A 12,138-nucleotide genomic window follows, 5' to 3' on the forward strand; every position below is an offset into this window, starting at 1 on the left:
AAAAGTTTGAGGAAAGGAAGCCTGCCAAATTAAAAGGAATTGAAACTCCCCTTCTTCCTCACCTAAGATAGCCCTTAAATTTTGATCATTAGCCACATTGGAATAAAGCTCAATATAAACTATAATAGGACTTCTTCAAGGGTGGCCTTCTTAGGAGAGGACAGCCAATCTTGAAACAGTTGCAGGGGATGTATAATGTATGCTTGCATAAAGGTAAAAGTAAAGGTTCCCCACACACATACGTGTTAGTCATTCCCGACTCTAGGGGCCGGTGCTCATCTCTGTTTCAAAGCTGAAGAGCTGAAGAGCTGTCCGAAGAGATCTCTGTGGTCATTTGGCTAACGTGACTAAATGCTGAAGGCGCACAGAACGCTGTTACTTTCCCACCAAAGGTGGTCCCTATTTTTCTACTTGCATTTTTACGTGCTTTTGAACTACTAGGTTGGCAGAAGATGGGACAAGTAACAGGAGCTCACTCCGTTATGCAGCACTTGGGATTCAAACCTTTCTGATCGACAAGCTCAGCATCCTAGCCACTGAGCCACTAGTCTCTCCAACTCAAATAGGTAAGCTTATTTGGTACTGTGATCCTGATTTGATCTATTCTAGAGATTCTGAATCTTGATGCAGTCAAGGGAAATAGCATCATAGAGCTGGCCTTGTGTCATCTGCACTCCATCGCCCCTGCTGTTATCATTGTCTGCTGGGAAAATATCACAGCAAAGTAACTTTTTCGCCCAAAATAAATGCAAATGTTTAATTTATTTTTAAATGTTGATTTCTGCAACTATAAACTTATGATTGTGCCTTCGTATCACAAAGGTACAGAGGAAAAAAATGAAGGGGACCTTTCTGATCAACAAGCTCATCATCTTAGCCACTGAGCCACCACATCCCTTGCATATGTACAGGCAAATTCACATGTATGCTATGGAGACTGTATGACAAAATGTGTGAACCTGCATATAGTATTAACCCAGCAAATATATTTAGGCAGAATTTTTTTCCTTTACAACAACACCTGCAAGAAAATGTTTCAATAAATCATCATCTCATTTAAGAAGCCTGCTCCTTCATGCAGCTTTCTAGTCTGTTAGGAACTCAACTAAGCCTCATTTGTTTTCTTTTAGTTTGCTCACATGATATACAACTGTCCTTAGTTTCTGACACCCAGTCAATCTTTATCAGGCAGTTTTGAAAGCCATCTTTTATATTTTTAAAAGAATGATGTACTTGTCTAAATCATAAAGTTCCCCAAGCATGCTGATACATCCCTCTTATTTTCCAGGAGCACAAAACCATCTCCATTTCTGTCTCTACTAGGACACTGTGCAATTAGGGATGATGATGATAATAAACAATAACAGGATTTGCAGCATGGACCCATGAAAGAGGGCTATCACTGTACATTTGACTTGGAGCAATGCTGGATCATTGTTTTGTGTTTGAGTTGAAGAGTGCTCTAGGTCATAAGTTGGCCAGTTCATGTCTCCTACTATTAGTGGAAGATGAACAGACAAATTGTTGGAATATGTAAGGTCCCTTCTTGAGCAAAGGAAGTGCTTTATTAGACTTTCTGAGTATGAATGAGAGAGAATGTGAATATGGTGAATATGAATTTTGGTCAAAGCTGAAAAAAGGAGTATTGTATATCCTCTGTAGTAAAGAAGAAGAAAAAGAGAGAGACACGCACATGCACACACACACACAAACACACCAGTGGGGGGATTCAAATAATTTAACAACCGGTTCTCTGCCCTAATGACCAGCTGGGCGGGCATGGCTCGGTAGTCATGTGACTGGGTGGGCATGACCAACTCAATGTCACTCACATCGATAGGCGCTTTGCCTTAGCTGTTACAATGTAATAAGGGTTAACCGGAGAGACAGTTTCTGTAAGCAGGGCAATAAAGATTAGGCTAGAAACAACACCAGAATGTTTCCTTCCTGCCTTCCTTACAGTATTAGCCCTGTAAAGTGGAAAAAAACAAAAGGAGATTTCTTCCAACAACAGGTTCTTCGAACTGCTTAGAAAGTTACCAACCGGTTCTCCTGAATAGGTGCGAACTGGCTGAAACCCACCACTGAAACACACATACACACAGAGAGAATATCTCACCACTACCATCCATACTCAGAAGGGAAGGTGCAAAGGATACATAAAAATACATAAACATAGGCTGAAACAAAGTCGGGATGACAAGATTTGAGCATGGACATTTTCTTTCTTGGAGATTTGCAGCAATACTACTTTTTCTTATCCAGATGATCTTAAGTTGTCTGTTCATAAATGTATCTAGCATTAATAGAAAGGGTGTCCTTTTCCTTTCAAAAGGAGGAAGTGTTGCCACTGAAATGTCTCTAAAGCAAGATACCACAACACTAAACAACAGTGATTTATTTTCTGAATATTTTTTCCATCAATTGAAAAGTCCACCTCATTTCATGTTATAGTATTTTAGAGACCTCCCAGCTCCTCCCCCCTCTCTTCCTCCCCCCTCCCTCTCCCCCTCCCCCACCCTCTCTCCCCCTCTCTGTATTAGATTTAGAGTATGGGTTTCTGAAAGGGCTTTCTCTCTATTTTGGTTCTGGAAACTGCAACCACAGATAAAAGGTCACAGACTGTTTCCAAGGAGTCAGGAGATATTCTTATATATTGTCTCACCTAGCTAATCTGATTCCTAAGGGATCATTTTTCAAATGTTCTTTTTGGAAGAAGAGACCTTAATTAAATTTCTTATGTTTGACTAAATACATAGGTATTCCTAAGAACACCCCAAAAAGTGATGCCTAGCTGATTTTGCTTATCAGTAACCCGCTGGACATGCGTTAATTCTTCTGTCTGCTTTAGAAGGGCAATATTCCCATCTGGCTTTTTTAAAAATAGATATTTCAAAATCTATTTCTAGAGACTTTCGTAACTGTTTACATTTGCAACATCTTGTAACATACGGCAGCTTTCTATGCATCTTCCTGTAATTTACATAAATGCTTGTGTAAATTATTGGGAACCCTTTTTTAATGCAAATCACATTGTTTTTATGCTTTGGTATGTATATACTATATATGTATGTGTATGTACAGTAAGCAAATTCCTCTGTTCAGGCTTTCCAAATGCAAATTACTTCAAAGTAAGCTCAGTTTTTTAATGTGGTTACCACTATTTGCATACAAGTTTCAATACCATACCTTTTTGAAGGATGTGTATTGCTGTGGATTCATGGATGTTTGATTTTGGAAAAACTGTTAATAATGGGTTTCATACTGTTGCCTCTAAGTCTTGGTGGGTTAGGACCACCCAAATTATCTTCCAGGAGAAACTAGAGTGGAGGGTTGTTGTTGTTTTTTCCTTACAACCCTCCCAGGTTTCTTAATATACATTTTGCCAGCTTCAATCCATATAATCGGATGAATTCCAAATAAGGATGTTTGGCAATTAAAGAGTATATATACCCACAGAAAATATCTTGTATGCGCACTGGATTTTTAATACCAGCAGATGATAATGTAACATAACTTGTCAATTCCAAACACATAAGAATAGTATGCGGAGCCTTCGTAGGACAACCAAGAAAGCCGTACTGATGAGTGATTAATTTTTAATGACTTCATCTCTTTTCCCTTTCCAATGAAACAGCCATATGGCTACAAGTGACAGATCACAAGCACGTCGGATACACTGATATCAGGCTAGTCTGATATCTGATTTGTAACAATATCCAATTAATTTGCTTCTGGACTCAAAAGAGTATTATGGAGATGGAGGTAAATATTTTATCTTCCATCTGGTACTTCGACAAATACTGCTTCTGGATTATCTATGGTAGCTAACAGTGGACCACGTTCTCTTCCACCCTTTGGTCATAGTATCCGTTTCCAAATAGTTAGTCTACCTACTGCAATGGTACCATCAGAACAGATCGCCCCAGGTCACCAATAAAAGTGAAACAAGGTTCAGGTTGTTTCAGAATATGAGCTAGGATGCTTCTTACCAATAATGCAAACACTGTATTTAATTTCTCTGGAGTGTTGGCATCTATCACTTCAAATGGGTGACTACTGAATGGAAAATTGATGCAGCTACTTAACAACATTTTGACGTAAATAGATGTTAATGCAGATCCAAGAGCAAGAACGTTGCCTATGTAGGCATTCACGCATTACTAGAATACCCATTTCCATGGTGCTTCCGGCTACATTAGTGAATAACTGTAACTAAAAAGCACATGCTCAGTGCCTGTTGGAGAGCTTTTGTTTATTGCAGTTCTCTGAAACTTCAGTTCATGGACCTGAGGGCAAGCTGGAAAAACCCAGTATTGCTAATTTAAATCTTAATTGGAGTTAGAGGGAAATAAGATTACATTGAGGTGTGCTTAGTCTTGGAGGGATTCCACTGATAGCATTGAATCACCCCGATCGGAGATTAACTCTGCCATTGTCTCTGCATAAGCAAGTTTACTCTATCCAGCGAAACCACAAGCAATTCAGAACACACACACAGACACACACACACACACGTTCAAAAGATTTCTTCAAACATGCTTAACTGACAATCCAAATTAGACTTGAGACATTGTCACCGCACCATTATCTAAATGCAGACAGATATATGGAAATATGGAAGTATGAATAAATGACACAGGTAATTATTATCAAACTATCATGGGGTTATCCACTCTTCACCTTCTTTGCACACCATTTGAAGAATGTAGCACGTCTATAAATAGTTCTCATCTTCAGTGATTTTGATACACTGATTTTTATAAACAGCTGCAATGTTAGATACAGTAGCTTGCACTGATGTGACCACAAAAATTGAGCATAAACCAGTTGGGCACATTCAGTTTACTCTGCTGGTTCGCAGATTGCAGTATTTTCATATTAGGTCAGAGCTGCATGAAAATGTGACTGGGAAACTGCCCGAGCAAGAACAAATACAATATCTGGAGTTAAACCAAATTTCATAAACTACTAGTTGATTGTCTGCTGGAGGGAGTTAGGAGCTGTCATGCCTATGCATTGCTCAACCTAGCTGAGGAATCCTCTCAACATACTTGGACCAAGAACACTGAATATATAGGATCTCCTATTGGTTATTTTATGTATAAAAGAGAAAAAGAAAGAAAGAGAAAGTATAATTCCATTCAAGAGGAAAAGTTGTCCAGAAATTCTGAACTATCAGCAATCTGGGGGGGGGGGAAATCCAGTTTTCAATATAAGGAGCATAGTGGTAGCCACAGTTCCTTAGAGACCCAAGAAAGTCAACATCAATGTTAGCAATGTTGTTACATAATATATCCAGGACAATTGATTACAAGGTCCACAGGTAATATAGTTGGCGTTATTCTTGAGTCATTGTTCATTGCTCAGAGTTTTGACTGAATGATCTGGAGTGTTTTACAAATACCAAGAAATCAATAAATGATCCCAACAGGTTTGTAGGATGAGCAGGTTTATTACTTGTATTTATGCTGCTCATTTGATGTACAAGAAACAAGCCACCACACTTAGAACTGCTACAAATGGCTAAAGCATGTGTATGTGCTAATCTGGTACCACCCCATGTTATGAAATTATAATTCCAGAATTGTTTCCCACTTGTTGAATGCATTGCTTCTAATCACTAAAAGAAGCTATATCATTTGAAAGAAAAAAAAACCTACAGGACATGAAGAGGGAAGCAGTAGTTGAGAATTGTGTGGCATACAAGTTTAATAATTCACATGATGTTATGTGCTAAAAATAACCCTCAAAGCCCCTCTCTGAAGGATAGTATTTTTTATAGATGGCATACAAAGGTCAGCAATACTGGTTGAGTATTTTATATATTTCTTATTGATGGATAAATATTATCAAAATCAGTTAAGGTAATGCAGATAAAAATGAAAATGTCAGACCTGAGACAACTGAAAGATTTGGGTCCCAAACTCTTTTTTTTTGTTTAAATATTTGAAGGAAAGTTTGAAAGAAAGGAATTGAGGAGTTGGGATAGAACAGAGTCTCTTTATCTATTCTGATGCCTATGACTTAAAAATATCTCCATGCTTCTTGTCAATTTTAAAATAGGCTTTGCATGAAAGTAGTGCAATCTTAGTATCCTGACATACATACAGTTATATTCTTTTCAGGGTTTTTAACACAGCCTCTGTTTCCCTGTTGTCAATAGTCCTTTCATTCCACAGCAGGTTTCATAATATTTAACAGACTTATCCAAAATCCCAGTCAGTGTCTGCATGAGATCCAGGGGTCAGGAATTACTCCAGGCAAAAAGTTCCTCCAGGGATAAAACAAATTATTGTAATTGAGATTCAACAGCAAAAAAGAGAAAGAACAAAAAATAAGTAATCTATTCACATTTGTAAGATTTAAACTCAATGGCAAGATTTTTTTTTACATTTTCCTATTAAAATGTTGCTTTGTAACTTAACCACTTTGATGGACAAAAATAGGTGTAAGACAATAAACTAAAATAAAATAAACCAATTGTACAAGGGGATTACAGGGATAAAATGAACAGCGGAGATAACCAGAATAAAACTTGATAATGAGCCCTGTATATAATTTCTTGCAGTCATTAGGAAAAAATATGCTACCAGACAGCTTGCTACATAACATTGAAATTATGAATATTAAAATGAATGGACAGTGGCTTCAATGGTTGATGCAAACAACCCAAAATATTAGTGAATTCTAGTAGAGAATGGAACTAGATATTTTTCCACTCTGCAGTGATTTCCTTGTTGTATCATAAAGCTGTTTTTTTCCAAACTACATTTTGGTCATCCGTCCGTCCCCCTTGAATTTAGTTAGGGTGATTCTATCTATCTATCTATCTATCTATCTATCTATCTATCTATCTATCTATCTATCTATCTATCTATCTATCTATCTATCATCTATCTATCTATCTATCTATCTATCTATCTATCTATCTATCTATCATCTATCTATCTATCTATCTATCTATCTATCTATCTATCTATCATCTATCTATCTATCTATCTATCTATCTATCTATCTATCTATCTATCTATCTATCTATCTTTCACATATATCTCTTGCCTTCTCATTTTATTTATTGAATAATTATATTTGATTTATGTCTAAAAACCAAGGTAAAACTTAAAACCCCAAACAGTAAGTAAGTAAAATCTTTATTACGGTCAAAGACCAGCTTCTCGGCCTTTTGGCTAAGATCAAGAGTAGTAAAACCCCAAACAGATTATTTTTCCTTTTCATTATTGTTTTCCTTATTATTTTATTAGATGTATTTGCAAGATGATTTAAAATACTTAGCATGTGGATCACCAATTTCACAGGATCTAAGTATGTGCACAGTTAATAAGGGAGCCTATAAGCAATACTATCCAACTGGATATTTAACAATATTTAACTTTAATTTAGTTTTGGATTACACAAAATTGATTCTTGTTAAATCTATGTTCATTGGATTACACTGCACAACTGCATTTCAGTCTAATGTTACATCCATTTATGGAATACCTCGTGGGAAGATGCAATATTTTTCTATTGTGAACAGAAAATAAACTGTGTAAGGCACCTGACAAAAGGAATAAGCTTGAGGAAGAGGAGGAAGAGGAAGGACAACAATTCAAGACAACAATCAGATAAAAGAAATTGGAGTCCAGTTCAGAACCGTAACTTTAGTAAAATGTCTCAGACAAGATCCTCTCTAGTTCTCATTAATAGAAGCACACTCATACTTGCCAGATTCTGTTACTATAACCTTTCATAAATATAGCATTACCGTAGTATGCGTAACATTTTCCTAGACCAATCTACCTTGAAGGGCTGAAACCAGGGGAGGGCTGCTGGGAGTTCACAGGGGTTCATGAAAACCTCTAGGTAAGGTTTTGTGCAGTTCGGAGAACCTCCAAATCCTACTCCGGGCTGAACCCGCCCACCCCTTCTCTCCCAGGAGTCCCCATGCAGTCCATTTTGGATGCAGGTAAGTGCAGGGCACAGACAGAGGCTTGGGGAGGGCAAAAAATGGACCTACCAGAATTTTGGGAAGGTCAGAAATGGGCCTGTTTCTGGCCTCCAGAGCCTGGGGAGACCGTTTTCACGCTCCCAGAGTACTCGAGGAAAGCCTCCGGAGCCTGGGAAGGGCAAAATCGCCCCCTCCCACCATGGTGCAGGAGGACAACTAGGTCATGGCCATGCCCACCCAAAAACCAGGCAGAGAAACTAATAGTGTATATACTGGAGAAGGTATAACTTGATACAGATCATGAAATATATCTTGTGACTTGTGCTGTATAAATATTTTGCACATTTAGCCATTGTTGTCTCTCAGAATTGCTGCTAAATTCTATTTTTTAATCTGATGGAAAACATTAGCAAAAATATCCAGAGAGTAGTTATATTGATCCATGTTAATTGCATTTAATAACATGATCTAAATTATACCTGAGAGTGGTCCTGGTTGTGCCCATTTTTTTCAACACCCAGCATGTCACTGAATGAGTATGCATGGGCTTTTTATATACAGTACTTCATTCTCAGAGTACAGACTTTAGTTTATGTCTGCTTAATTATCATAAATGTATCTTCCCTAAATCTGTCATTAAATACAAGGTGGGTTTCTTTTATAATATTTTGCAAACTTAAATATATTTCTTAAAATATTCTAACAAACATTAACTAGCCTTTTCCAGCCACAATCTGCTCCCCATCTGGTGCTCTCCAGATGTTTAGAACTATGCTTCAAATTGAAGAAAGCTGCATTAGCATATAACAAACAGGCAAACGATGCTGGCATCCTATCCAGGCCTACTTAGCGGTAAACCCCATGGAGTTCAATAGCTTTTGGATACCCAAATGTTGAATGTAAATATCAAAGGACAGAAATATCTTTGCCTGAAGTAGGTGACTGGATGATTACTGAATGAAAATATACTTGATCTGGGCTTTCAGAATAATTGCTTCACCTGGATTGTCTATCTTGAGATAAGACTTCAATGATATTGCAATATCAGCTACTGCTTTACCAGTGTCACAAAAAAGAGAGTTAATTGGATTATCATAAAATCCCAGACTGTCACCATTGGAGACAGGCCCATACCTCATCACAACCAAGGGATCTGAACTTCAGCCTGCCACTAAAGCTTAATTTCTTAGCTTTGCTGTCCTTTAGTTTAGTTTGGCTCACTAAATATCACTCTCTGCCTTACTTTAACTGTTTTTGGTTGACTCGTGCTGCATTTCAACTTCTGGGACCCTTCTTCTTTACAAATCTGAAACAACTGCTGAAATAGGTCCCTTAAGTGCTATGTCAATTTGGTAGAGGGACATGGTAGGAGAGGATAGAAGAGAATGGTGTTAAGGATCTTCCCTTGACAATGTCCTCAACATGGTTATACTGCTGATGATGTTGTGTTTGCCCACGCTTGTTGATCTTGCTTGGTCTTCTGAAGACTCTAATTGTTGGTTTAAGATTATGAGGATCTGAGGTACTGTCATGGGGATAGATCTAGCACCTTAAGGTAATCACTGAAGACATGAGAACATAGGAAAACAAGTCTAGATAACAGTCTCACATAGTGGACAATACTACATAGTTTACGCCAGTTGTTCAAAACTAAAGCTATGTTTTCCAAATTCCTTGTTCTGAAATGAAGCAGAATATGTAGAAATCTTTGGCAGTCCAGTTTAAACAATTGATGCTAAAAGAGGCACACCAAGATCCAACATGTCAATCAAAGAGAGATATAATGATTTATATTTAGCATTATGAGTCAACTGTTGGTCATTACAGATACATAGCAGCACGTCTAAATTACAAGATTGAAGGATTTTTTAGTATTTCAGCCATTTATTTCTGAAAATGCTATTGCCCATAAAAATTGAAGATATTTTATGTTCATGAATTTAGGAAACCATGCAGTTGAGGGTATCTACTACCAAGAGGCCATATCAGGGACAGAATAGTTGAGATTTGGCCAAGATGTAGCAATTTAAAAACTGAAAGTATTTCTCTCAGTTAACAACTAATATTTTTAGAGAAAACAAACTTTTAAGTTTAGCTTTGATTTTGATCAACGGCACTTTAGTAAAGGGGCTTTTTCTTTACTAACAATAAAAGTATAATGGCATTTAAAGCTACAACAACAAAAACTGCTCATTTAATGCGGGTGAACTACTGACTAGGATAGTTGTCCTTGTAATTCTCTTAAAAACATTTTCCCTAGAATATTGGACCCAAAACTGAAAACACTTCTTGGAAGGAGAAAGATAGGTATGGAAATTAAAATAAAGTAAAAATAGTTTCTATCAATAGTTTCAGCTACCAGATTTAGGCTGGAAAGATGACCATTATATGGGGGCGGGTTAGGTATGGGTAAGAGGATGGAAAGATGATCATTAAATGGAGGGGAGGGTTAAGAGGATGGGGAGGAACAGGCTCAAGTGCAATCCCTCCAAGACTGAGTGGCTGTGGTTTCCGGCATCCCGATTTGTGCATCTTGTTCCATCTTTGATGATAGGGGGAGAAACTTTACCTCCCTCAGAGAGGGCTCGCAATCTGGGAGTCCTCCTGGATATGTGGCTTAGTTTAGAAGAACACCTGACGGCCATGACCAGGAGGGCCTTTTACCAGGTTTGCCTGATACGTCAGTTGTGCCCCTTTCTGGATTGGGATGCTCTGTGCACAATCACTCATGCCCTCGTGCTTTCTCGCCTGGACTACTACAACACTCTCTACATGGGGCTGCCATTGAAGAGCACCCGGAGGCTTCAGCTAGTCCAGAATGTGGCCGTGCGGATTATCATGGGGGTACCTAGGTGCTCCCATGTTACACCCCTTTTAGGCAGCCTGCACTGGTTGCCGGTTGTCTTCCAGGTGCGATTCAAGGTACTAATTATGACCTTTAAAGCACTCCATGGCTTAGGCTCAGGGTACCTGCGAGACCACCTACTGCCACCAGTAGCCTCCCACAGTCCAGTGCGATCCCACAGAGTTGGTCTTCTCAGGGTGCCGTCGGCCAGACCATGTCGGCTAGCGACCCCCAGGGGGAGAGCGTTCTCTGTGGGAGCACCTTCCCTCTGGAATGAGCTGCCCCCGGAGCTTTGCATAATCCTCGACCTCTGGTCCTTCCGATGCACCCTAAAAAGTTGGCTTTTCCAGCAAGCCGGCCTGGCCTAAATAGAACAAAATACAGGATTAATTTGGTTGTTAATTTTAATTTAATTTTTAAAAGTTTATTGTAAATATCAATTAGGTTTTTTTGGATACTTTATTTAATGACCCTTTTAATTTTTGTAATATGTGTTTTCTTTTATGTTGTACGCCGCCCTAGTCCTTGGGAGAAGGGCAGCATATAAATCCAATAAACTAAACCTAACCTAAAGAGCTTCTTTATATCTTTCCTTCCCTGGTTATCTGCATATTGGCTGACTAGATACAGAAGTATTTCAGGGAGAGGGGGGGAGGGAGAGGAAGGGAGGGGAGGGAGAAAGAGGAGGAAGGAGGGGGGAGGGGAGGGATATATATATATATATATACATACATACATACATACATACATACATACATACATACATACACACACACACACACACACACACACACACGATTCATTTACTCTGAATCAAAGATTAATAAAAAATCAAAGACCAAATAAATCAAAGATATTTTTTTAAATTTTAATTCCAGGTGAAATGTGCTTCCAATCTTGCATACTTTGGAGGAAGGGGTGTTTAGGTAACCTTTGCATGTTTACTGAAAGGAAGCCCCACAGAATTCACCATGACTTTCTTCCAGGTATACATCTTATTCAAATTGACTTTAACCCAAAACTGAAAGTTAGAATTTTAATTTCCTCTGCTTAGCGAAACTGACTGAGTGCTAGGAAGAAAGGAGAAAAGTCAGAACACAGATAAATAATGCTTGTGATACAGCCAAGAAGAAAAGAGTTCTGGTGACAGCACAGGTATCTACAGGGAGATTTAAAAAAAAAAAACACCAAGAGATCTGTTATGACTTAGTGTAAAATCCCAGGTTTTTAAAACATTAATGCCAGAATATAGGAAACAAGAAGTGGCACTTCAATATTAAAAAAGCCGATCATACCTGCTCAAGAATTCAAAAAATAAAGGAATAGGTTTGATTATCAAGAG

At 38.2% G+C, this 12,138-nt stretch overlaps 1 protein-coding gene and 1 pseudogene across 1 annotated transcript in view; one reads left to right on the forward strand and one right to left on the reverse strand.

Annotated features, from left to right (window-relative positions):
• The window catches only part of ARHGAP15 (Rho GTPase activating protein 15), a 464,603-nt gene that overhangs the window by 83,201 nt on the left and 369,264 nt on the right, over positions 1-12,138 (reverse strand). The gene's annotated exons all lie outside the window — the stretch shown is intronic.
• Positions 7,171-7,336, forward strand: LOC148049380 (U2 spliceosomal RNA; annotated as a pseudogene).

Source organism: Thamnophis sirtalis, unplaced genomic scaffold (assembly GCF_051295495.1).
Source record: "Thamnophis sirtalis isolate CommonGarterSnake01/CBP01778 unplaced genomic scaffold, rThaSir2_p1.2 scaffold_1, whole genome shotgun sequence".
Taxonomy (NCBI): Eukaryota; Metazoa; Chordata; class Lepidosauria; order Squamata; family Natricidae; genus Thamnophis; species Thamnophis sirtalis.